The following is a 27,099-nucleotide window of genomic DNA, read 5'->3' on the forward strand; positions in this document are numbered from 1 at the left end:
CTCCGATGCCCTGAGTTTTCTCCCTGCCTCCTGCCCATCTTCACAGCCGCGGGACTTTCCTCCATCCCCTGATGACAGTCCGTGTGTGTCTGTCTCCCTCCTGCTGTCTCTCTCCCTCTCTTTGTCTGTTTCGATCCTTAAACTCTGAGCTCCAGGAGCAGAGACTGTGTGCAGTTTGATCAATGTTCAATGAGCTGGCCTGTCTCCAGCCTCCCCTGAGCATTTGGCAGGCTCCATTTGTATTTAACAAATATGCTAATGATTCTGTCTGTGTCCACGTGTCTTGGCCTGGGTCTGGTTTTCCACCTCCCTCTGTCTCTCCTCTTTAGAAGGAGGGTGGCAGTCTCTTTCTTGCAATGTTAGACAAACCTCTTGAGGACCCAAAACTCTGATCCCAGCAGTTGAGTCAGACTCCTCCAACCCAGTGTCCCTTGATCTCTTGAAGAGGTGGGACCTGTACTTTCCTGACCTTGGAGAGAGGCCACCATGAAATTTGCTTAACCCAGGTCCTGGGTTCCGCTGTGCTGTGTGAACTGGCACTGAACTTGGGTCCTTATTCCAGGCCCAGGAATCACTGATGGGGAGACATGAAGTGCTTTACCCAGAGGAAATCACCTAATCCTCACTCAGTTAATGGAGTGAATGACAGAGAGGTTAAGATCTTGCCCAAGGCCATACAGCCGTCTAGAGGTAGCATCAGGAGTCAAGCCCAGACAGTCTAGCTCCAGAGTCTGTTCTTCCAACCATTTGACCAGGCTGCCTTTCTGAGACAGATGCAGAGAGAGATAACAGACAAAGCGAAGCAGAAGGAAAAGAAATGGAAAGGGTGAGAGGCAGAGAGGACAGTAAGTTTGAAGAGAAAGAGTTCTCTGGGTGAGGAAGCAAGGGAGAAGCTTGGTGAAACAAACTGCTTTCTTTCCTACAGGACTTCTCCGAGCCCTTAGATTGCTAACATGAGCTGTCAATCACTCATCAAGAGGGGAGGGGACTTGACAGGAGCTCCCAGTCTATTTGGAGGACACATCACAATCTCTTGGGCAAGTGTCTGCTGCTCTTTGAGCTTCCGGTTTGCTCATCAGGAAAACGTGGGTACCTACCCTATAGGATATTTATGAGAATGCAAATGAGACCCAATGTGCAGGGGGCCTGGCCCAAAGTAAGTGTTCTATGAATGCACTGTGGCCACAGAGAGGGACACAGAGACTCAGAGACCAAGACTGAGGAATGCAGAGAGACAGACAGACCCAGAAAGAGAGACCTGAGACATGACTGAGAGAGACACCCAAGACAAGGCTATGGCGAGACCTCAAAGGACACAGCAGACATTTACTCATTCATTTAATAAGCCATTATTGGGTGCCGACTGTGTGCCAGGCCCTGTTTTAGGCACTGGGGATGCAGTAGTGAACAAAACGTGAATATCTTCGCTCTCACAGAGCTAACATTCTAGCGGGAGGGTCAGATAACAATAAACGGTGATACATTCAGTAAATTCCCACAGTGACAGGTAACATACAGGCATCAAGCCCTGGGTTGTCCTTCCTGATTGTCTATCACCTGTGCGCATTTCGTTTGATCAGCATCCACCTGTGCTGGGTACATGGTGGTTTGCTAATCACCCTGGGAGTGGGACACGTTTTATTGTCAGGGAAGGAGGCACAAAGGTGGAAATGGTGATACCTGAGATCTGAGAGAACAGGTATGGCAAAGAGGCAGGCAGAGAAACAATGAGACATGAAGAGGGAAACCCAGAAGCCCCGAGACAGACGGACAGAGGACAGACATGAACATGGGAGAAGTGCAGGCACTTGTGTAGGGCCTTCCCCGGTGCCGTCCCTGTGGGGGCTTCCCTGGTAGCTCAGACGGTAAAGCGTCTGCCTGCAGTGCGGGACACCTGGGTTTGATCCCTGGGTCGGGAAGATCCCCTGGAGAAGGAAATGGCAACCCACTCCAGTACTCTTGGATGGAAAAGTCCATGGATGGAGGAGCCTGGTGGGCCACAGTCCACCGGGTCGCAACAAGTCGGACACGACTGGGCGGCTTCCCTCTCCCTGGTGGTTGTAGATGTCTAGTTGCTAAGTCATGTCCGACTGCCACCAGCACTGTCTGTGTGGTTCTCAGACCTGGCTGTGCCTCTCTCCCCTCACTGTCAAATGGGGATAACGGCCAACCCCTTCCCCAGGGATGCTGTGAGAGTTCAGTCAGGTGTCACACCTACGCTTGTCACACCCTGATGGTCCAGTGGCTAACACTCTGCGCTGTCAAACCAGGGGGCCCAGGTTCCATGCCTGGGCAGGGAACGAGATCCCACATATCACCACTAATGATCCCCCATGCTGCAAGCTAAAGACTCTGCATGCCACCACTAACACCCAGCACAGCCAAATAAATAAAAATTAGAAATATTTAAACCAAAGAAAAAGCAACTTGGTAGATTCTAGCATGTATTACCCATTACACACTTGTTTTCCTGCTAAAGTCAATTGAAACATCAGGAGGTTTGCTCCAAATCCTCTTTTGCCCATTCACACATGAAGGTGCACAATGGTTTCAGAATAATGCTTTTAACTGCATCCAGTTAAATTCCTTAAAGAAGCCAAGCACACGCGATGGCTGAGTCCCTTTGCCGTTCACCTGAAGTTATCACAACATCGTTGTTAATCGGCTGTGTGCGACGCTTAGTCATTCACTCATGTCTGACTCTTAGCGACCCCGGGGACAGTAGCCCGCCAGGCTCCTCTGTTCATGGGGATTCTCCAGGGAAGAATGCTGGAATGGGTTGCCATGCCCTCCTGGTTAGTTGTCTATACCCCAATACAAAATAAAGTTCAAAAGAAAAGACAAAAGGCAATTTTTAAGATATCTAATATTCTTCATTTACCATTATACAGCTTTTTTTGTGTAAATAAATGACAAACCAGAAAAAGAAGAAGTCAATGACACAAAGTCACACATTGCACATGATTCCATTTCCATGAAATATCCAGAACTGGCAAATCTGTGGACACAGAAAGCAGATCAGTGGCTGGCAGAGACTAGGGGAGGGGAAAATGATGTGCTTGCCTAATATATACAGGGTTTTCCTTTGGGGTGATGACAAGGCTCTGGAACTAGACAGTGGTATGGTTTGACAGCATCCTGTGGTACTTCATGCACTCAATTGTACTTTTAAAAATAGTTCAGCTCATGCTATATTTGCTTTGAAGTATGTAAGTAAAGTCTCTCAGTTGTGTCCGACTCTTTGCGACCCCATGGACTGTAGCCTACCAGGCTCCTCTGTCCATGGGATTTTCCAGGCAAGAATACTAGAGTGGGTTGCCATTTCCTTCTCCAGGGGATCTTCCCGACCCAGGGATCGAACCCGGGTGTCCAACATTGCAAACAGACGCTTTACCGTCTGAGCCACCAGGGAAACCCATGATGATTTAAAAAACAAACAAACAAACAAACACTTTACTTCATAAGACCCCCACAAAAATCAATTTATTAAAAGTCAAAAATAAACCAAATGTGTGATATAGTGCATTCTTCTCAGAAACGTGTTCAAAAACAAGATCTAGTGGCATCATCTTAGACTGGTGATGAGTCTATATGATATTTCCAGAGCTGCAATTGAAATGTGCTGTGAAAATATCTGTGCTTTCTGGGGGCTTCTCTGATGGTCCAGTGGTTAGGACTGCAGCAGGAATGCAGCAGGATTGAATGGGTTCCATTCCTGGTCGGGGAAACAAGATCCCAAATGTTGCAGGGCGTGGCCAAAAAGAGAAGAAAATATCTGGTTTCCAATAATGACAAACCCACTGTTACTGCTGACATGACTGCAATCTGCCTTCATAAATGAGAGAAAAGCTAAAGTTCAGAATGAGTTTAGTGACAAACATACAATTTTGTTTTCCATCCAAGTTCCTGGGGCCCCTGAATTCTAGGGGTTCCTGGACCTCAGATAAAGACTTCCAGGTCTAGAGGCTTCAAATCTAGGCCCTGGAATCCTGCAGGCCTGAATGTAAACATTGTCTCTGGCACATATTAGCTTTGACAAGTGACTGTCCTCCCTAGGCCTCCATTTTGTCAACTATAAAATGGAGAGTTTTTATGTTTTTCCCCATCATTTTTAAAACTTATTTCTTTTTAATGGGAGAATAATTGCTTTACAATACTGTGTTGATTTCTGCCATGCACCAAGATGAATCCGCCATAGGCATACCCATGTCCCCTCCCTCCCACCTCCCACCCCCACCTCACCCTCTAGGTTGTTACAGAGCCCAGGTTCGAGTTCCCTGAGCCATAGAGCAAATTCCCGAACGCTGTCTACTTTACACATGGTAGTGTATGTTCTTCCATGCTACTCTCTCCATCCATCCCACCCTCACCTTCCTCCTCCCACCCCCACCTCCCCAAGTCCGTTCTCTATGGCTGCATCACCATTGCTGCCCTACAAATAGATTCATCAGTACCATCTCTCTAGATTCCATATATATGCGTCAATATGCGGCATTTGTTTTTCTCTTTCTGACTTACTTCACTCTGTATAATAGGCTGTAAGTTCATCCATCTCATCCCAACTGACTCAGATGCGTTCCTTTTCATGAATGAGTAATATTCCTAAAATGGGGCTTTTAAAAATTGTTTATACGCATTACATCAAGAATGTGGCTATTGAATGAATCACACAGGTCACACAGCACAGTAGGAACCATGACCTGGGGTCAGGAAAGTCCACGGTGGCGCCGCTCCAAGGTCAGGAAAGTGCATGTTTCACCCCTGTGTTGAAATGCACCACAATATGATCAACAGGAAACAAAGGTCAGGAAGCAGAAGAGTTTGCGATATGTAAATCCCAGTCCCTGCAGGGCACAGACTGAATGTGTCTGGTGTTTCCAGGTCCCAGGTGGGTTTTTGGGTCGAGGTAGGGGCCCAGAAGACTATTGTGACATGAATAACGATTTTCTGGGGTTTAACTGTGTCATCCCCAAAATTGATACATTGAAGTCCAACTCAATGGACATGAGTTTGAGTCAACGGGAGTTGGTGATGGACAGGGAGACTTGGTGTGCTGCACTCCATGGGGTCGCAGAAAGTCAGACATGACTGAGTGATTGAACTGAACTGAATTGAACCCTCAACCCCCAGTACCCCAGAATGTGACCTTATTTGAATATCCATTCATTCATTGCAAATGTAACCAAGTTAAAAAGAGGTCCTTAGTGTGGGCCCCAATCTTGTTAGACTGGTGTCTTTATGAAAGGGGTAGTTCAGGACACAGACACATCCCAGAGAGAATGCCATGGGAAGATAAAGGCAGAGATGAGGATGATGCTTCTAGAAGTTAGGGAACATCAAAGATGGCCAGCAAACCACCAGACACGAGGGGAGAGGTCTGGAATAGATTCTCTCCCATGACTTTTAGAAGGAATCAACTCTGATGACTCCGTGATCCTTGTTACAGCAGACTTAGAAACTAATATAGACTGGGATGACCCCAGATGGAAAGTCACATGATATATCAGTTTCCTATGGCTGATATAAAAAACGATCACAAACTCAGTGCCCTCAAATAACACAAATGTATTATCTTACAGCTTATTTATTGATTTAGCTGTATCATCTTACAGTTTGTTTATTTCTTTTTATTATCTTACACATTTTCGGTCTCTAGAAGCGGCACCTCTTGGCTCATGGCCCCTTCCTCAGTCTTCAAAGCCAGGAGCATAGCATCTTCTTTCTTCTCTGACCTCTGCCACTGTCCTTAAATCTTCTCTCTATCTGATCTTCTGCCTTGCTCCTTTTTTTCTCCAGGGGGACACACCACATGATTGCAGGATCTTAGTTCCCCAACCAGGGATAGAACCTGTGCCTCCTGCAGTGGAAGCATGGAGTCATAACCACTGGACCACCGGGGAATTCACTCGGCCTCCCTCTTATAAAACCTCTTGCTCTTACATTGGGTCCATCCAGATAATCCAGGTTAATCTCCCCACCTCAAGATCCTTAACTTCATCCCAAATGCAAAGCCCCCATACCATTAAAGATATTTTAACATACTCTCAGGGTGTACAGATTAGGACACAGAGATCCCTGGCATAAGGCGGGGAGATACTACACAGGACTTTGCAGGCTGGGTCCATGGCAAGTGACCCTGAGATGGACAATCGTGCATAAGACCCGTGTTGGTTCTCATCACTCAATGGACATGAATGTGAGCAAACTCCAGGAGACAGTGAAGGACAGGGAAACCTTGCCTGCTTTAGTCCATGGGGTCGCAAGGAGTCAGACATGACTTATCGACTGAACAACAACAAGAACAAATTCCTAAGGAAGGGCCTGGGAGCCATGGAATGGCTTTGAGCAGGAGAGTGAAAAGCTCAGATGTGTGCTTGAAAGGGACCGCGCTCTGGCTGCCAAGTAAAGAGTGGCTGAGAGAACTTCTTGCCTCTCTTGACCTTGGCACAGATACATCCTTCCACCCCACCTTCCTGATTTGCTGCTTGGTCTCCAACTTCATCTGTTCCATGATCTTTGACCATTGTTTTGACTACAAGGATGAAGACTTCCTAGGGCTGCTGGCTGAAAACCTTCAGCAGGTGGACAATTTTGGGGTCAAGGTACCTTCTGAAGCCACCCCAACCCCAATCGCACAGCCCTTCCTCCACAGTCCCTTCTTTCAGTTCAAATGTCTGCCAACATAAATGAGCCTGTATGTGTGTTCACCTCTTGGTTGGATACTGGAGACACACCAGGAGCCAAGATATACCTAGCTGTGTCATCAAAGGATGACAGACATGTGACCAAACCAGATAGGCCAGAGGGATCAGGGCCATGGCAGTCCATTCAGTCCATGCTCAGTGAACCTATCCTGTGCAGGGGGGTGGGGGGGTGGGGCGTTAGTGGGTGGGGAGGTGACTAGAGTGAGCTCATGAATGCACAGATCATGGAATCCAAGGTGTGGAGAAAGGGAGGCTGTGGTTATTCTCAAGAAGGGAATAGTCACTTGGGTAAGCTCTGGCCCCAAAGGCAGAAATGCTGAGAGATACTGAGGCAAGTTTTCATTCTTTGCTTCATTTATTTCTCTCTCTATATATAGCTAAGTAAATGTATATATGTATGTATTATATGTATGTAATATTATGTATCTATGTATACATCACTTGTGAAATTCTATTAATAGCTGAAAGGAAACACCTCCTTGAGTTTAGAAGAGCTGCAGAAGGGCAGAAGGAGGTGAGATGCAGATGGGACTTTCCCAAGGAGGTGGCATCCATGGAGGGGAGGGATGCTGGCTCACAGCACAGCCTGATCAGAGGCAGGAAGACACAGAGAGAGTTCGGGGGCCATTCTCTGCAGAGGTGGGGACACACGTGACCCTGGTATCCTTGATCGCCTTCCCTCAGCCTCTTTGGCGGGGCAGGAACTGGATCTGGTAGTTCAGGGGCACTTTGCCCACCCCACTCTCCTGGGGAGTAAGGTCAATGTCCTCAGGGGCCACAGGGGTGGCCACGGAGAAGTTCTGGAGGATGGTGGTGAAGAAGAGGAATAATTCGGTGCGGGCGATGCCTTCGCCAAGACAGATACGCTTCCCTGTTGGGACAGAACAGAGGTTCACCATGTGGACACGAGGCACAGAATCTCAGATCACGGTGAGCACTGGGAGCGGATGCACACACATTGCCTGCTCACACCCCAAAGCCCAGACACCTGTGTTCATTGCAATAAAGTTGTGTGGAATTAGCCTTTAACCTGTAGTCACAGGAGACTCTTAGAGGATTTTGAAACGCTCTGAAAGTAAGTGCCAATTGTGGGGTGAATGTACCTTGCTCATGTTTCTGGGATAGAGTTTGTAAGCTTCTGTTCAATTTCCAGAGAGTTCTGTGGCCCCAGAGAATGGAAGGATGCTTGAGTGTGTGTGTGTGTGTGTGCATCTGCCTGAACATACAGACCAGTGCATATTTCTGACTTAATATTTCTCCTGTCTGTCATACCTAATATGGGAAGAACAGTACCTATCTAGTAGTGCTCTTTAGAAGATAAAAATGTTAGTGTTTTCTAAAATTTTTAGAAGACCTCACCAGTTCAGTTCAGGTTAGTTGCTCAGTCGTGTCCGACTCTTTGCGACCGCATGGACTGCAGCACACCAGGCCTCCCTGTCCATCACCAACTCCTAGAGTTTATTCAAACTAATGTCCATAGAGATGGTGATGCCATCCAACCATCTCATCCTCTGTCGTCCCCTTCTCCTCCCGCCTTCAATCTTTCACAGCATTAGGGTCTTTTCATGTGAGCCAGTTTGTCTCATCAGGAGGCCAAAGTGTTGGAGCTTCAGCTTCAGCATCAGTCCTTCCAATGAATATTCAGGACTGATTTCCTTTAGGAGGGACTGTTAGTAAAGGCAAATGTAGGGAGCACCTTGTGTTGGTCTCTGGGTGTGTGTGGTGGGGAGTTGTATGCCAAGGTGTGTGCCTGGCCCTATGTATATTTACATGTCTGTGTGTTTTCTTCTTATCTCAGCCTCAAAGCCATGGGCTTCAGGAGTTCTGAATAAAAAAAATAACAAACATATGTAACATTGTGTGTATGACTGATGGTCATGGGATCTGTGTGGACAGATTCCATGAGATTCTCAGAGGCAGGTGGATCCCCCCACCACAGTTCTAAACCATGAACCTGGAGTGAAGAGAGAATGGAAGGAGCCAGAAGATAGGCTGAGACCCTGACAGCCTCTCCCTATTTAAAAAAAAAATTAGTTTGATATGATTTCTTTTTGGCTGCACCGAGTGGCCTTTGGCAACCTCAGTTCCCTGACCAACGATCGAACCATTAGTCTCTGCTGTGGAAGCCCAGAGTCAACCCCTGGATGGCCAAGGAATTCCCCCTCAAGTCTTCCAAGTGGTTAGACTTTATGCCCATTGGAGGTAACTGGAGAATGTCTACAACTTCTAGGCTCATTTAGAACTTAGGACACAGGAGCATAGCAATACTCAGAGTGGCTCTCACACCTGATTCTTCTCCTTTCACTGAATCTGCAACCGGGCTCTTCCAAGAACAGTCTGACTCCTGCTCCCTCCAACCCAGTCCTTCCCATGCTTCAGGCTCTGCAATGAGACACCCTCTGGCTCTTTCTCTCTGCCCATGGCCGTCTGCCTCAGTCTTTTCCTCTGTCTATACCTTCTGCCAGGCACTGTATCTTTTCTCTTTATGTCTTCCCTGTTCCGCCTTCTTGAATCATATGTAAGTCCCTTTCTCTGTCTATTTGAGTCTGATTCTCCCTGCAATGTGCTTGCGTTTTCTCAGTCTCCCTGCACAATCTCGCCTTTCCTCTCCTTCAGTGTTTCTTCCTCTCTGCTTCTGTCACTCTCTCTTTTCCTCTCTGTCTTCCTCTTTCTCAGCCTCTTCTTTCTCCACCTCCCTCTATTATCTCATTCACTCTAAGTCTCTTTCTACCATTATCTCTCCTGTCTTTCTGTCTCTCTCTCTCTGTGTTTCTCACTCACTCTCTCCTTATCTATCTGTCTGTCTCTGTTTTTCTTTGCCACATCTCTGCCTCTCTTAAAACTTAGGACAAGACTGTTTAATGGAGAAACTGACCCTCATCCACCACCCCGACCCCACAGGTCCCCTGGCTCTCACTGAAGAAGAACTAAGGAGGGAGGGGACACCCCTGCTGGTCCAGAGGATAAGACTCCAAGCTCCCAGTGCAGGGTGACTAGTTGGATCCCTGGTCGGGGAACCATTAATGAGATTCCCACATACCGCAACTGAGCCTGTGCAGCATCTATTGAGTCCACATGTCCTAGAGACCCTGCAACACAGCACCCAGCACAGTCAGAAGTTTAGAAAGAAATGAGAGAGGAAGCCATTGAACTAGGCAGAGCTAGAAGCCCTGAGTCACTGAAGTCACCGGTGCAATTCAAAACTAGAGACTTGATGCTGGGGTCCACCTTCCTCCCCAAGGAGGAGAACCTGGGCATTGGGATTTCCTCTGGTTGGGGTCGAGGAGCAGACAATAGGGAGAGAGTGAAATCAAAGCAGGTCAAGACCCTCCCTGGCTCCCTAGTCCCAGCAGTCCAAGTCGCCCTCTTCTCCTCCTGCCCTCACTCTTTCTCAACATTGGGATATTTTCAAATGAGTCAACTCTTCACATCAGGTGGCCAAAGTATTGGAGCTTCGGCTTTAGCATCAGCCCTGATATGAATATTCAGGATTGATTTCCTTCAGGATTGACGGGTTTGGTCGACTTGCCATCCAAGGGACTGTCAAGAGTCTTCTCTAGCACCACAATTCAAAAGCACCCCTTCTTCAGTGTTCACCCTTCTTTATGGTCCATCTCTCACATCCATACATCACTAATGAGAAACCATAGCTTTGACTATATGCACCTTTGTTGGCAAAGGTCTCTGCTTTTTAATACCCCATCCAGCTTTGTCATGGTTTTTCTTCCAAGGATCAAGCATCTTTTCATTTCATGGCTGCAATCATAATCCGCAGTGATTTTGGAGCCCAAGAAAATGAAATCTACCAGTTTCCACTTTCTCCCCATCTATCTGCCATGAAGTGATGGGAGCGGATGCCATGATCTTCATGTTTTGAATGTTCTTTTACCCTCATCAAGTGGCTCATTTGTTCCTCTTCACTTATCTTCTTCTTCACCCTTCTCTTCTGTAATCCACATCCCAGTCTTCCTGAGTTCTTTCTCAGATGAGCCATGCCATCTCCACCTTCCGGCTGTGCCCTTGCTTCTCCCTCTGAGGGAACATGCCTTCCAGTGGCTGGTTGATACTCCCCCATGATGTCATAGCTTAGAAGACTGTTTAGGGTAAGCTTTTCCTCACAGACCCACCAGGAGTAGTCAGTATTTCCTATTTGATGTTCCCAAAGCCCCCAAGAGCACTTATCATAATTATGATTCATTACATGAAGAAGAGTTGGCCTCTGAGCACTTACTTTAGCCATGGAGTTCTAAGCCCACTGCAACATTTATTCATTTATAGATTTTTCTGTAACCATATAACCCATGCTTATCTCTCTTGTTGGACTGTAAACTTCCTGGGGCAAGAGCTCTGTCTCTTTGTGACTTGTCTGATACATTATCTTCAAGCTCTGATAAAATATTTGGCTCATCCTGGTGCTCAACAGATGTGATACCTGTGTGTAGAGAGGTATACTTGTTGCCCTTACAGAGTTGTGCCTTTGGGATGTGATCTTGGTTCTCAAGCCCCCTCTAGGGTTGGTGTGAAGATGAGATGAGTTAATACAGGTAAAGCAACTGGCACAGATAAACTGCTCAATGAACAAAGACCTCTCTTTGATTGTCCTCAAGAAGTCATGGAACCTGCACTCTGGAATGCAGGCCCAGCTTACCTATGGAGAAGGGCATAAAAGCGTCATTTTTCTTCACTGCCCCATTGGCATCGAGAAAGTGGTTAGGGTTGAAGTCATCTGGTTTCTCAAAGTAATGCGAGTCATGGAGAGCAGAGCTCAGGATGGGGTAGACTTCTGTGCCCTGAGGGAGGGTCACAAGATTGAAAGATATCTCCATTTCCTCCCCCAAGCCACCCCTACACATCATGACTCAAGGGTGAGTGACAAAGCCAAAAAGAGGTCAAGGTTGGGAGGTGAAAGAGAACCCAGGAGAGCCCCACGAGGGAAATATGGCAGCCCAGTGAGGTGCTGTACCTTGGGGAGGATGTACCCTCGGAAATGAGTGTCTTTAGTGACCATGTGGGGCACGCCCATAGGGATGAGGTCCGAAAATCTCTGAATCTCATGGATGACTGCATCCGTGTATGGCATTTGGGCTCTGTCATCCAGGGCTGGAGGGCGATGTGAGCCAATCACCTGGTCAATCTCCTTGTGGATTTTCTCTGCACAGAAGCGTGGGACCAGTGAACCTCATAATAGAGACATTTCACCAGGAACACTGCTTTCTATCTTGGAACACATTTCAATGTTCTATGAACATTGGTCCATTCATTTCCAGGCCAATAAGCCCGGAAAACCCAGAGGAAATCGTTAGATCACTGACACTCTTCTGAGTAACCAGCTTGGAGTGGGAGGAGAAATGGGAAAACTACAAGAATTTTCACTCTTTAATATCTAACGAACATATGGATTCTCTCCCAACATACACAAGCAAACACACACACACATGTGAAGCCCAGTTTTGCTCAGAATTTCAGACTAAGAACTCAAGGCTATGAACCTATCAAAGTTCCTCCTCTAAGATGAGTAGAAAATGAACTAATATTTATCGTGTGTATATTATAGATGAGACATTGTGCTAGGTCCTCAGGAATATAATAGTAAAACACAAAGTGGATTAACCCATGAACAACTGGAGAAATAAATGAGCATATCAATCATTTGATCAATTAGTAGATCAATTCATGAGCAGCTGCTGCTGCTGTTGCTGCTAAGTCGCTTCAGTCGTGTCCAACTCTGTGCGACCCCAGAGACGAGAGCCCACCAGGCTCCTCTGTCCCTGGGATTCTCCTGGCAAGAATACTGGAGTGGGTTGCCATTTCCTTCTCCAATGTATGCATTTATGCTAAGTCACTTCAGTCGTTTCCGACTTTGTTCGACCCTATGGACAGCAGCCCACCAGGCTCCTCTGTCCCTGGGATTCTCCAGGCAAGAGTACTGGAGTGGGTTGCCATTTCCTTCTCCAATTCTTGAGTGGAAAGACTGGTAAATGGAAGAATGCTAATGAATGGATGTATTCTTAACTTATCAAAGGGTAATTTATTACTAAATGATCCATAGACAAATAAAGAAATGAACTTGATGAACCAATAACTCCTATGAATGGTTGGATCGCTAAACTTATGGAAAAACATGTGAATGAATACATTTAAAGGAACAGCTAAACAGAAAAATCAGTGGGTGGTTGGATGGATTCAATGATAGATATATAAATCAAGGGTGAATTATGAGTGTATTAATAAATAAATAAATAAAAAGATAGATGGATGAAGGATGAAGTGGAAAAGAAGCAATGGAAGGATTAAGGTATGTAACCTAGTTTTAGAAAAACAGATGGATGCCTGAATAAATGAAGAAACAGATGAATCGGTGACAAACACTTCATTCAATGAATCACTGTTTCAAAAGATCAATAGATGAATCACTTTGTCCAAATTAAGCATGGATGTATATTTCCTAGATGAATTATAGACGAAAGAATCTGAGTGTACAGGTTGATTAATGAGTTGAAAGGACAGATTGGTAAATGAGTGGGTCGATCTTTAAGTGATAGAAGAAACAGTGGGAAAACAGATGGACAGATTTGGGGGTTTTTTTTTTGGCCACTCTGCGCTACTTGCCATATCATAGTTTCCTGACCAGGGATTGAACCCAGGGCCATGGTATTGAAAGTACTGAGTCCTAAGCACTGGACCTCCAGGGAACTCCCCAGACTGACAGATTCTTCATTCATCCATCCACCAACAGGCCTGGCTTAGTTGGGTAGATCATTCAAAACCTGCACTGCTTGGAGGACTTCCCTGGTGGTCCAGTGGTTAAGGCTGCTCACTGCCACAGCATGGGGTGCAAATTCCATGCCTGGTCAGGGGCCAAGGGAAACAGAAAGACAAAAACAACCTAAGGCTCCTGCTGTAAGAGGGGAAAGCTGCCTCTCTCCTTCACCAAAGACCTCTAGCCCCATTTCTGGACCTGCAGAGGGGTCAGAAGCCCCTCCCAGTATCCGTCCCCAGCCTGCCCACCTGCAACGTGCGGGTACTTGAGCATGAGCAGGAACCCGTAACGGAGCGTGGTGCTGGTTGTCTCCGTGCCAGCAAAGAAAAGCGACAGAACAGACATGATGAGGTTCGGATGATCGAACTGGCTTTGGGGATCAGACTTATCCTGAATCCAGACAGGTGGGGTTCACATCAGGGGAGGCCGGGGGCCCTGCTGCCCACACCTCTTCTCTCAGGGTCCCTCTGCCTGTTTCTGGGTCTTACACCATCTGGCCCGTTCCCCTTTCCTCTATGGTCTGTGTGTCCCACCGTCTCTCTATCTCGGTCTCAATCTCCCTTTGCTCTGTCTTGCTCTGTTTCAATCATCTTCCATCTCTTTGGTGTGTTTGTCCCCCTTCCTCTCCCAGTCTCACTGCCTCTGTGACTCTTCACCGGCTGCTGCATTTTCCCCCTTGTCCTGTATTTCCCGTACCTCTGTCTCCTCCCCATCAACTCTCCCCTCTTTCCTCTCTCCCTCTGCTCCCTTCCAAATCTCCCCTTCCCTCTCCCTTCCCCCCACTGCTCTACTCCTTTCCCCTCCCTTTTCACTCTACATCTTTTGTTCTCCTCCCTTCCACCCCATTGCCTCTTCCAAATCCTACTTTTTCCATGCGGAGCAGGTAGCAGTCAATGAAATCCCCGGGGGCACAGGGGTTGAGGGTCTCACAGTGCTTCTCCACACTGCGGCCAATGAAGACGTTGATTTCCTGCAGGTTTTTGTAGATTTGCCTGTGAGAGCCAGGAAAGTACTTCAGGAAGCTGGGGTAGAGCTCGAACAGCTGCGGGAGAGAAGGGACTGTGAGGCCCTTGCAGGGTTCAGCTAGCAGGTCACAGGGAGGGACAGCCCTTCTGCCCAGTACCCTCACAAGGAATCTCTGTTTTCCTGTCTCTCTCTCCATCTCTCTCTGCCTTTCTGGGGTGTCTTGGTCTCCCTGTCTCTGTCTCTCTCTCCATCTCTCTGTCTCTGTCTCCCTCTGGCTCTCACTCTGTATCTGAGCCCCTCACTCACTGCTTCTGTGTCTCCTTTGTGTAAGAGATCACATTTTTCTCTTTCTGCATCTTTCCCCCTCTCCTTGTGTCTTCTTGTTAGTCTCTGGCCCACCTGTCTCTGTCTCTTTTCCACCTCTCCTCATCTCCATGGGTCTCCTGCTCATCCACCCTCTGCCCTGTCCCTGCCTACCCCAGCCAGTGTATGTCTTCTACTCAAACCTCTCTCTGCCTGTTTCCTCCTCTTGCATCATCCTTGCTGTGTCAGGAATTGATAACATGATGCCTACACAAAATGAAGCTGCTGACTGTCTGGGAGCATATGTCTATGGCTTTGCCTAATGAGAAATGTAACATCTGACTTGTTACCAACAATTGCAAAAAAAGCAAGATAGAATAAACTATGATGTGGAATTCCTCCTTCACCTGTCCTTCGAGAGATAATATGGTTAATTGTTTGGCAGAACTCCTTCCATGCTTTTCCCCTCTCTGTGCTTCTCTGTGAGAAAAGAAAATTGAAACCCCGTGTTGGACTTGTGCAAGTACTCATCTGAACCTCCTTGCAGATTTTCCAGACCTGACTCTCCACTAGGAGGTCATGGGAATTTGAATTTGCCATATTTATTCCTGTGATCTGACGTGCACTCTCGGTAAGTGGAAGAATGCTAATGAATGGATGTATTCCTAACTTATCAAAGAGTAATTTATTACTAAATGATTCATAAACAAAGAAAAAAATGAACTTGATGAACCAATAACTCATATGAATGGTTGGATCGCTAAACTTATGGAAAAACATGTGAATGAATACATTTAAAGGAACAGGTAAACAGAAGAATCAGTGGGTGGTTCGATGTATTGAATGATAGATATATACATCAAGGGTGAATAATGAGTGCATTAATAAATAAATAAATGAAAAGATAGATGGATGAAGGATGAAGGGAAAAACAAGCAATAGAAGGATTAAGGTATGTAACCTAGTTTTAGAAAAACAGATGGATGCATGAATAAAAGAAGAAACAGATGAATCAGTGACAAACACTTCATTCAATGAATCACTGTTAGATGAATCACTTTGTCCAGACAAAGCATGGATGTATATATCCTAGATGAATCACAGATGAAAGAATCTGAGTGCATAGGTTGACTGATGAGTTGAAAGGACAGATGGGTAAATGAGTGGGTCGATCTTTAAGTGATAGAGGGAACAGTGGGAAAACAGATTGACAGATTTTGTGATTTTTTTGGCCACGCTGCGCTACTTGCCATATCATAGTTTCCTGACCAGGGGGTGAACCCAGGGCCATGGTAGTGAAAATACTGAGTCCTAAGCACTGGATCTCCAGGGAACTCCCCAGATTGACAGATTCTTCATTCATCCATCCACCAACAGGCCTGGCTTAGTTGAGTAGATCATTCAAAACCTGCACTGCTCAGGGGACTTCCCTGGTGGTCCATTGGTTAAGGCTGCTCACTGCCACAGCATGGGGTGCAAATTCCATGCCTGGTCAGGGGCCAAGGGAAACAGAAAAACAAAAACAATGTACAGGCTCCTGGTGTAAGAGGGGAATGCCCCCTCTCTCCTTCACCAAAGACATCTAGCCCCATTTCTGGAGCTGCAGAGGGGTCAGAAGCCCCTCCCAGTGCCCGTCCCCGGCCTGCCCACCTGCAATGTGCGGGTACTTGAGCATGAGCAGGAACCCATAACGGAGCATGGTGATGGTTGTCTCCGTGCCAGCAAAGAAGAGTGACAGAACAGACATGATGAGGTTCCGATGATCGAATTGGCTTTGGGGGTCAGACTTATCCTGAATCCAGACAGGTGGGGTTCACATCAGGGGAGGCCGGTGGCGCTGCTGCCCACACCTCTTCTCTCAGGGTCCCTCCATCTGTTTTTGGGTCTTACACCATCTGGCCCTTTCCCCTTTCCTCTATGCTCTGTGTGTCCCACCCTGTCTCTATCTCGGTCTCAATCTCCCTTTGCTCTGTCTTGCTCTGTTTCAATCATCTTCCATCTCTTTGGTGTGATTGTCCCCCTTCCTTTCCCAGTCTCTCTGCCTCTGTAACTGTTTTCACCAGCTGCTGCATTTTTCCCCTTGTCCTGTATTTCCCGTACCTCTGTCTCCTCCCCAGCAACTCCCCCCTCTTTCCTCTCTCCCTCTGCTCCCTTCCAAATCTCCCCTCCCCTCTCCCTTCCCCCCACTGCTCTACTCCTTTCCCCTCCCTTTTCACTCTATATCTTTTGGTCTCCTCCCTTCCACCCCATTGCCTCTTCCAAATCCTACTTTTTCCATGCGGAGCAGGTAGCAGTCAATGAAATCCCGGGGGGCACTGGGGTTGAGGGTCTCACGGTGCTTCTCCACACTGCGGCCAATGAAGACGTTGATTTCCTGCAGGTTTTTGTAGATTTGCCTGTGTGAGCCAGGAAAGTACTTCAGGAAGCTGGGGTAGAGTTCTAACAGCTGCAGGAGAGAAGGGACTGTGAGGCCCTTGCAGGCTTCAGCTAGCAGGTCACAGGGAGGGACAGCCCTTCTGCCCAGTACCCTCACAAGGGATCTCTGTTTTCCTGTCTCTCTCTCCATCTCTCTCTGCCTCTCTGGGGTGTCTTGGTCTCCCTCTCTGTCTCTCTCTCCACCTCTCAGTCTCTGTCTCCCTCCGGCTCTCACTCTGTATCTGAGCCCCTCACTCACTGCTTCTGTGTCTCCTTTGTGTAAGAGATCACATTTTTCTCTTTCTGCATCTTTCCCCCTCTCCTTGTGTCTTCTTGTTAGTCTCTGGCCCACCTGTCTCTCTCTCCTTTCCACCTCTCCTCATCTCCATGGGTCTCCTGCTCACCCACCCTCTGCCCTGTCCCTGCCTACCCCAGCCAGTGTATGTCTTCTACTCAAACCTCTCTCTGCCTCTTTCCACCTCTTGCATCATCCTTGTTGTGTCAGGCGTTGATAACACGATGCCTACACAAAATGAAGCTGCTGACTGCCTGGGAGCATATGTGTATTGCTTTGCCTAATGAGAAATGTAACATCTGACTTGTTACCAACAATTGCAAAAAATGCAGGATAGTATAAACTATGATGTGGAATTCCTTCTTCACCTGTCCTTCGAGAGATAACATGGTTAACTGTTTGGCAGAACTCCTTCCAGACTTTTCCCCTCTCTGTGGTTCTCTGTGAAAGAAGAAAATTGAAACCCCGTATTGGACTTGTGCAAGTACTCATCTGAACCTCCTTGCAGATTTTCCAGACCTGACTCTCCACTAGGAGGTCATGGGAATTTGAATTTGCCATATTCATTCCTGTGACTCTGACCTGCACTCTCGGTTGAGAGCAACAGCCAGGCAGACTTTTCTGAAGTTTCACTTTTTAGCTTAACATACAATAGGGGTGGGGTTTCCTGGTGGCTCAGAAGGTTATGAGCTGAGCAGAAGTAACGCCATGGCAGGCAGCTTAGATTAGGAGTAGGCCTTCCTACTTCTGGGTGGTAAGATTATCAGGCCACCTGGATACAACCAATCAGCTTAACACTGACCTCTGTTTGCCAATTAGGAATTTGGCGGAAGCCCCAGGGAAAGTCCCTTGAGCGCGAAAATTTTGAGTTTGTTTGACCAATGAAATTGCTGTGCAAACTTGTAACCAATCCACTTAAACCAACTACCAACAGCGTGTGCTCACCCTATAAATATGTGTAACAGCTTGGGCTCGGGGCTCTCTGATCCCGCACCACTGTGTTGGATGCGGCGGAAGCCCTGACTCGAGTCAGCAATAAACTTCACTTTTTGCAAGTTGCATTGTCTTGGAGGCCTTCTCTCTTTCCGCTCGGGGATGCGGACATAGGGCATAACATTTGGGGGCTCTTCCGGGATCCCTTGACCGGGGGAAGAGAACACTTCCAGGACAGAGGGGAAGGATAAATAATAGCACTGGTGCTCAGGCAGGACAGGAAAGTCCAGTGTAAATCCGAGGCCCTGCTGTGAAGCAGGAAGGTATCTGGCACAGGAGAAAGCTTTCTATAGAGGGTTGGGAATGGACTGGACGTTCCAGCTGGTGCAAGACCGAGGCCAGCGAGCGTGCTGGAAGGCAGCCGGCTCTGCGGGAAGGAGAGTTCCTCTCCTGATCCCGAGTCTGGTGAGCAGTGGACGCCATTCGGTAAGGTGAACCTAGTACCGGGAGGCAAGAAAACTCAGGGGGCCCAAAAACCTAGCGCTGTGTTGTTGGCCGACGTTTGTCTGTCCGTGTGTTTGTCTTCTGCTCTCCGTGTTTGTGTGTGTGCCGGAATTGTCTCTGGTCTCATTCTCTTCTGGTGCATCATTCTCTTCTCTCTCTTCTGACTTATTCTCCTTCTCCCCTTCTTCTCTGATCTGCCCTCAACTCCTACTCTTTTCAGGAGTTTCAGTGAACAGGCAAACGGTTGTGGGGGCAATTGATGAGTCCTGGCCAGGGCTACACTCTGGCGGACTCTGAAGGCCCTACAATAAGTGAGCCTCAGTAACCAGAGCCCGACCGGGTGAAACTCTCTTTTAACATCCTTAACTGAGGACGTGGCCTAAAATTCTTTGTGTGGGCACGGGTCAGGCACTTAAAGGCCATTAGGGCACCTGCCACTTGAAGCAGGCATATAAACAGTTCCAAAATCATACCATAAGCCCAACCTCTTGGCCGCCACCACTCCCGGTAGGATTTTTGGTGGTCGTTCTCAGTGACTTCCTCTCTCCCTCTCTCTTCCCTACCATTTTTTCCTTGACCATGGGTCAGGGGGAATCTACCCCACTTTCCCTCATGACTGACCATTTTTCGGATGTCAGGGCCAGGGTCCATAACTTGTCTTTGCTAGTCAAGAAAAGTAAATTAATAACATTTTGCTCTGCAGAGTGGCCCACCTTCCAGGATGGATGGCCTCCGGAAGGCACCTTTCAACCGTCCATCATACAGGCTGTGAAGGAGAAGATTATGGCTCCAGACCCCTGGGGCCATCCAGATCAGGTCCCCTATGTCATGGTTTGGCAGGATCTAGTGGAAGATCCGCCTAAGTGGTTAAAACCTTTCATTCACAAACCTCCTAGCTCTTCTAATTCACAGGTCCTGGTGATGAAGACCCCCCCCCCCCCCCCGGAGAAAACCAAAAAGAAAGAGGACCCAAAACTAGTCTTTCAGGAATCATCTTATCCAAACCTGATAGATCTAGAAATGGAGATGAGTCCTCTGCCATATGTGCCGCCCTTGCAATTCCCTCCGAGGAGAGTAGCTCCCACGGGTGAACTGAGAGGACTAGGAGGGTCAACGGGAGCCGACCATGAGGGGGGACCAGCATTGGGGACCCGGGGGAGAACTAGGGGAGATAGGGGTGGGCAAGACCTTGGGGACCCAGAGTTACCTTCATCCACTGTTCAGGTGCTCCCCATCCGAGTGGGACCAGCTAAGCCAGACAGAGAGCGAACCTATTGGTACTGGCCCTTTTCCACGAGTGACCTGTACAATTGGAAGACCCAAAACCCGCCTTTCTCAGAGAAGCCCCAAGGCCTCATTGACCTCTTAGATTCCATTTTGTTCACTCACAACCCCACCTGGGACGACTGTCAGCAGCTGTTGCAGGTGCTCTTCACCACAGAAGAACGGGAGCGAATTCCTGCAGAAGCGCGGAAACGGGTCCTGGGGGCCGACGGGAGGCCAATCGCCCAGCCTCATCTCATGGACGAGGGGTTTCCTCTGTTGCGGCCTAACTGGGATTTTGAGCGGGTGGAAGGTAGGGAGCGTCTTCGAGTGTACCGCCAGACTCGGATGACTGGCCCGCGGGCCGCAGCAAGAAAGCCGACAAATCTGGCAAAGGTAAATTTAGTAAGGCAAGAGCCCACTGAAAGCCCGGCAGCCTTCCTAGAGAGGCTGATGGAAGCTTTCAGGCAATATACACCTATGGACCCCCAGGCTGAGGAGTCACGCGCTGCAGTTCTGTTAGCGTTCGTGAATCAGGCAGCCCCAGATATTAGGAAGAAATTACAAAAGGTAGAGGGATTGGGAGAACAGACAATACAGGATTTACTGAAAGTAGCTGAAAAGGTATTTAATAATAGGGAGACCCCAGAAGAAAGGGAAGAGCGAATTCGGCGGGAGGAAAGGGAATTAGCGGAGAAGATCAGGAAGGAAGATAGAGAACATAGAGTGAGGGAAAACCGGAAGAACCAGAGGGAGCTAGCCCAGATTCTTTTTGCGGGGATAAAGGCCAGAACAGAATTGAGGGAACCTCGAGACCCCCGAACAAGAGAAAAAGAGAAACCATAAAAGCAGGCTCTAAAGAAAGATCAGTGCACCTACTGCAAAGAACAGGGGCACTGGAAAACGAGTGCCCTAAGAGGGACCCAAGGAGAGGAACGACCCAGAGAGAGAGAATCTCCCCTAGAACTCGAGTTATTATGCGGGGGAAGACAGTGACTAGGGGAGTCAAGACTCGGCACCCCTCCCCGAGTCCTGGGTAACCATACATGTGGAGGGGAAACCCGTTGGCTTCATGGTAGATACTGGTGCCCAACACTCTGTTTGAAATCAAAAACTGGGACCAATGTCTAAGAAAACCAGCTTGGTGCAAGAAGCCATGGGGACAAAAAGATATTGTTGGACCACAGAACGAAAAGTAGATCTGGGGACCCACCAGGTGTCCCATTCGTTTTTGGTGATACCAGAATGTCCAGCCCCTCTACTTGGAAGAGACTTGTTGACTAAAGTTAATGCTCAGATTCATTTTGACCCCGGGGGACTGTCAGTCACGGATGGACTTGGACAACCGATACATGTCTTGTCCCTAACCTTAAGAGATGAATACAGACTTTTTGCGCCTAAGCCCTCAGAGACCATAGCACCAGATGTACAACCGTGGGTCCATAAATACCCGTTGGCCTGGGCTGAAACGGCAGGGATGGGACTGGCCAAATAGAGACATCTGGTCGTCATCGAGCTAAAGGCCAGGGCAACTCCTGTGAGGGTGAGACAGTACCCCATGAGCCAGGAAGCTCGGCGGGAGATCACCCCCCACATTATCAATGAGGATACCACCCTCCAGAAGGATGAAAAAGATGGATGGTACCGAGATCAAAACACCAACCTGATATTGCCTGCCACCCTGGGTCATCACCTGTGTGAACACCTGCACACAACTACACACTTGGGAGAAAGAAAGACCCTAACACTTCTCCAGACGGACTGCCTGAGGTTCCCTCGACAAAATGCAACTGTATGAGAGATAATTCAGGCTTGCAAAGCGTGCCAGCTAATGAGGGCAGAGAAGAAGCAGCACTCGGGAACGAGGTACCGAGGGGAAAAGCCAGGGCAACACTGGGAGATAGATTTCACTGAGGTAAGGGCAGGCAAGTACGGGTATCGCTATCTGTTGGTTCTGGTAGATACCTTCTCGGGGTGGGTGGAGGCCTTCCCCACTAAGGGAGAGACAGCAACAGTGGTTGCTAAAAAGATCTTAGAGGAGATAGTGCCTAGGTACGGGCTGCCAGTGACTATGGGCTCTGATAACAGACCTGCCTTAGTGAGCCAGATTGTATAAGGGTTGGCCCAAGTTCTGGGGATGAAATGGAAGTTACATTGTGAATATAATCCCCAGAGCTCAGGACAGCTTGAGAGAATGAATCGGACCCTAAAAGAAACTTTGACAAAGTTGGCAATAGAGACTGGCGGGGACTGGGTGACCCTCCTTCCCTTCGCACTCTTTTGGGCACGCAACACCCCTTATAAGCTGAATCTTACCCCTTTTGAGATTCTGTATGGAAGACCCCCTCCTTTGTGTCCTATTTTCGAAGGAAAATGCCTGCCACCCCCTCTGTGTCTTGGTTGCTGTAATGTCAAAAATCTTATACCACTCTGAAGAGGTTATGTACTCACATTGGGACCGGGAAATGCTAAGACAAAAGAGAGAGCCAATCAGTGCGATCACCATAGCAACCTTGTTCAGTCTTGGGCTGGCAGGAGCAGGACTTTGGGACAATTCCAGCAAACTCTGAGGGCATTAAGTAAGGTGCATAACCATCTTTGGAAATTGATTCGAGAGATACACGAGGGTCAAAATAAGGGCGCCATCCCCTCACATAATATTGGCCCAGGTGATTGGGTATGGGTAAAACGGCACCAATCTGAAGTATTAGAACCTAGATGGAAAGGCCCTTATATTGTTCTCCTTACCACTCCCACCGCTGTCAAGGTCGACGGGATTGGACCCTGGGTTCACTGCAATCACATGCGGCAAGCCACACCGGAAGAACAAGAAAAAGCGCGAGCAGAGTGGAAGGCGAGTTGTCACCCGTCAAATCCTTTGAAGCTGAAACTCGTCCGCCGGGAGGCCTCCTAATTCTCCTGTTGATGGCTGCCCTTATCGATCCAGGAGCGACTAGTCGCAACCCCCATCAACTTGCCAAGATCACCTGGAAACTCAGCGACAGGCAGACCCATGAGCTGCTCAACGAAACCTCGGGAGTCCACCCTCCAAACACCTGGTGGCCAGACCTTTACTTTGATCTGAGGGGAGTCTTCCCTGGGGAAGGACCCCAGGGGAAATACCCACAATTCGGGCCATGGGGGGCCATAGGGACCAGGAGAAAACTCGGCCAAGAGGGGTTCTTCACGTGCCCGGGCAACATAAGAAATAACTGGAAAACCTGTGGTGGCATGGAAAGCTATTATTGCAGGAGCTGGAGCTGTGTAACCTCTTGTGATGGGCCCCGGGAATGGGACGTAGGAAACAGAGATTTGGTAGCCCCGAATGTGGCACAATCCCCAGGGCCAAGTACCTCAGATATGGGTGCAATTTAACCAAGCTTCACTATCTCTGCAAGGCCAAGGGCTTTCCTCCCTACGAGCCGCTGTAGATGAAGATATAACTCACATAAAAGAATCAATCAGTCACTTAGAGAAGTCTTTAACTTCCTTGTCTGAGGTGGTCTTGCAGAATAAGAGAGGATTAGACTTGATTCTTCTCCAACAGGGTGGGGTCTGCGCGGCTCTGGGAAAAGAATGTTGTTTCTATGCAGACCATACAGGAGTGGTAAGAGAATATATGGCAAAAGTGAGAGAGGGACTGGTGCAACAAAAGAGAGAACGGGAAGCCCAGCAGAGATGGTTTGAGTCTTGGTTTCAACGCTCCCCCTGGCTGACTACCTTAATTTCTACCCTCCTGGGTCCACTTATAGTGCTATTATTGATACTCACATTTGGCCCATGTATTTTAAATCGACTAGTATCATTTATTAAAAAACGCCTCAACACCATTCAGATTATGGTGTTGAAATGACAAAATCAGCCAGTGGCCCAAGATGGAAAAGAGGAAGATTCCTCTACTTGAACAACAGACAGGGGGTATGTGAGGCAAGCAGAAGTAACGCCATGGCAGGCAGCTTAGATTAGGAGTAGGCCTTCCTACTTCTGGGTGGTAAGATTATCAGGCCACCTGGATACAACCAATCAGCTTAACACTGACCGCTGTTTGCCAATTAGGAACGGGGCGGAAGCCCCTGGGAAAGTCCCGCGCGCGCGAAAGTTTTGAGTGTGTTTGACCAATGAAATTGCTTTGCAAACTTGTAACCAATCCGCTTAAACCAACTACCAACAGCGTGTGCTCACCCTATAAATTTCTGTAACAGCTTTGGGCTCGGGGCTCTCTGATCCCGCACCACTGTGTTGGATGCGGCGGGAGCCCTGACTCGAGTCAGCAATAAACTTCCCTTTTTGCAGGTTGCATTGTCTTGGAGACCTTCTCTCTTCCCGCTCAGGGATTCGGACATCGGGCATAACAGGTAAAGAATCTCTCTGCAATGCCAGGGGTCCGGAAGATCCCCTGGAGGAGGAAATGGCAACCCCTTCCAGCATTTGTGCCTGGAGAACTGCATGGACAGAAGAGGAGCCTGGCAGGCTATAATCCCTGTAATCACAAAGAGTCAGACACAACTGAGGGACCAACGCTTTCACTTTTTGCAATAGGGGTATTTCTAGGTTCATTGAGAAAGACATACTTTACCTTTTTGTTTGAAGAGAGGAACAGGTTCATGTGTGTGTCTTTGATTCCTCTTTCTGTTTCTCCCTCCTCCATCACTCCCCTTTCTCTCTCAGTCCTTGTCTCACCATCTCTCCCTTCCCCCAGGCCTCTGTGTCCCTGTTTCTCTCTCTGTGTCTCTGTTGTCTTTGCCTCTCTTCTAGCTGGAAGCTGCATTTCCGGTTCCCAAAAGCAAATCACCCCTCTCCCCTGCCTGGATGTCCACCCAAGCTCTGCCCTCCCGGACCTGGCTGGACAGGGAGCTGATGAGCACGAACGATTGGAAGAACAAGTCCAGCAGCCTCAGGAACTCAGGATCTCTATAGTCAAAGCGTTTTCCGAAGACAATGGAGCAGATGATGTTGGCGGTGATGGAGTGGAAGTAGAAGACGGGATTCTGGAGGGCTCCTAGACGGAAAGGGGTGGGTCACAGGACACAGACTCTAGTGCCAGGGGAGCTGTCTCTGTGTGACTCTCCACTATCACACACTCACAATTAAAAAAAAAAGAAACAGCCTCATCACAGCCAACACTCGCTAGCCTAGAAGTTGTGCCAGTTCCTATTCTAAGCATTTTACATATTATTTTATTAAATTCTCATCTCAGTCCTGTGAAAAAGGTGCAGAGCACGTGTTCAATCAATTGCAGGTGCCATTGACAAAGCTCTGTTCTCCTGGTCCCTTAACTGTCTGCCCTTCCCCCCGCCCGCCCCCATCTTTATCATCCACCCCTAGAGCTCTCCGGTCCTTGGGAACTGCTCTGCACTTGATTGTTGGTGTCTGGATGCGCCAAGCTCGCCCCAGGCAGAGGGAGGGGGGGCTGTGCACCCAGGAGTGTCAGGTCAGTGCGACCTCTCCGTGGGTCTCTCCTGTCCACTGTCTCTTTTTCTCTTGCACACCCTTTCCTGAGCCTGTCAGTCTCTCTCCAATCTTCATGCCTCAGTTTCTCCCTGCTATTGTTCCTTCCTGCCTCTCTGAGTCTCTTCTGGTTTTGCCTCGATCCCTCCATCTCTGTCTCTTTCTTGCTCTCTGTGTCTCCATCTGAATCACTCTCTCTCCTCTTGTCTTATTCTGAGTCCTTCCATCCTTATACCTCTCTAGCTGTCCGTGGCTCTGCCTCTTCCTCCCAGACTCTCCATTTATGTCTCAAAATCTCTTAAGAAAGCATCTTGTCACCTCTGTGTCTCAGTCAGGACGTTTCTGAGGAATCCTCAAGCCCCCAGACGTGCTCACCAGGCTTTCTAAGAGCAGAAAATCCTGACTGACCCCTTGCTCACTGTCAGTTGTTCACCCGAAGAAAGCAAAACACAGTTTGTCCTTTTTTTGAAATGTCTGTTTTCTCTTTTTTTCTCTTTACTTTCTTTTTATTGAAGTCACATTTTGGCCCTTGACAGATACAATCAAACCACGAACTGGTTCCCCTGAACACAGGCAACTAACGTGCTATTTACTGCCTGAGTCGTCTTTGCCTTCCTCTTGACACTGCATGCCTGTATCTCTCCTGCCCCCTGCATTTCTCACCTTTCCACCTCTGCCCCATGTCTTTGCCCCTCTCTCAGTCTCTGCTCCTATGCTGGCCTCCCAAGCTCTGTCTCCTCTATGTCACGACATCTCTCTCTCTGCCCACCTACACCCTCTCTCTTTGTGCTACTGTGCTCACACAGCTCACCCGTGTTCCTCTCCTGCCCACCCCCACCCCAGGGCTCACCCTGGGATTTCCGCAGCTCCTCCACCAGACACTGAGCCTCCTCCTGAATCCACTCCTCCACGCTCCGCTTTCCCATCCCGAAGTCCCTCATGGTGGCCAGAGAGAATCACCGAAAGGCCTTTCAACATTCCCCGTTGGCAAACACAACACCTAGGGTTTAGGAGAGTCTTGGGTGGCAGAGGAATTTTCAAGGAGACTCCAGGTCCCACTCCACCCTTATCTTCCCTTCCCAGACTCACTCTCCCCCATCCCCATCCTCATCCCCTGTCCCCTCCCGGTGGCCCTGAGGCCCTTACCATATCCCTGGAAAACTGGGTCAACAACAGCGATCTTCGCTCGGCAAGAGAAGGCCTCGGTCTGGTCCACCAGGGCCTCCCAAATGGCCTCTGTCCCACATATGGTGACCACTGGCCTTGGCCCCAGGTACACCGTGAAGACATCCCCATATTTCTGTTGGAACTGCCAAGCAAACCCACAGCCAGGGCTGCTAGCCCTGATAGCCCAGAGGGATCAGGGCCATGGCAGATTTAACAGTCATTCAGTCCATGCTCACTGAACCTGCTATCCTGTGCAAGGGCAGTGGGGGATGGGGGGTTGGGGTTGGGGGTTGACTCAAGTGAGCTCTTGGATACACAGATCATGGAACCCAAGGTGTGGA

The 27,099-nt window shown here is 48.4% G+C and overlaps 1 pseudogene; it reads right to left on the reverse strand.

Annotated features, from left to right (window-relative positions):
• Positions 1–7,040: 7,040 nt before the first annotated feature.
• Positions 7,041–27,082, reverse strand: LOC133055100 (cytochrome P450 2B11-like; annotated as a pseudogene).
• Between the last annotated feature and the right edge of the window lie 17 nt (positions 27,083–27,099).

Source organism: Dama dama, chromosome 4 (assembly GCF_033118175.1).
Source record: "Dama dama isolate Ldn47 chromosome 4, ASM3311817v1, whole genome shotgun sequence".
NCBI lineage: Eukaryota > Metazoa > Chordata > Mammalia > Artiodactyla > Cervidae > Dama > Dama dama.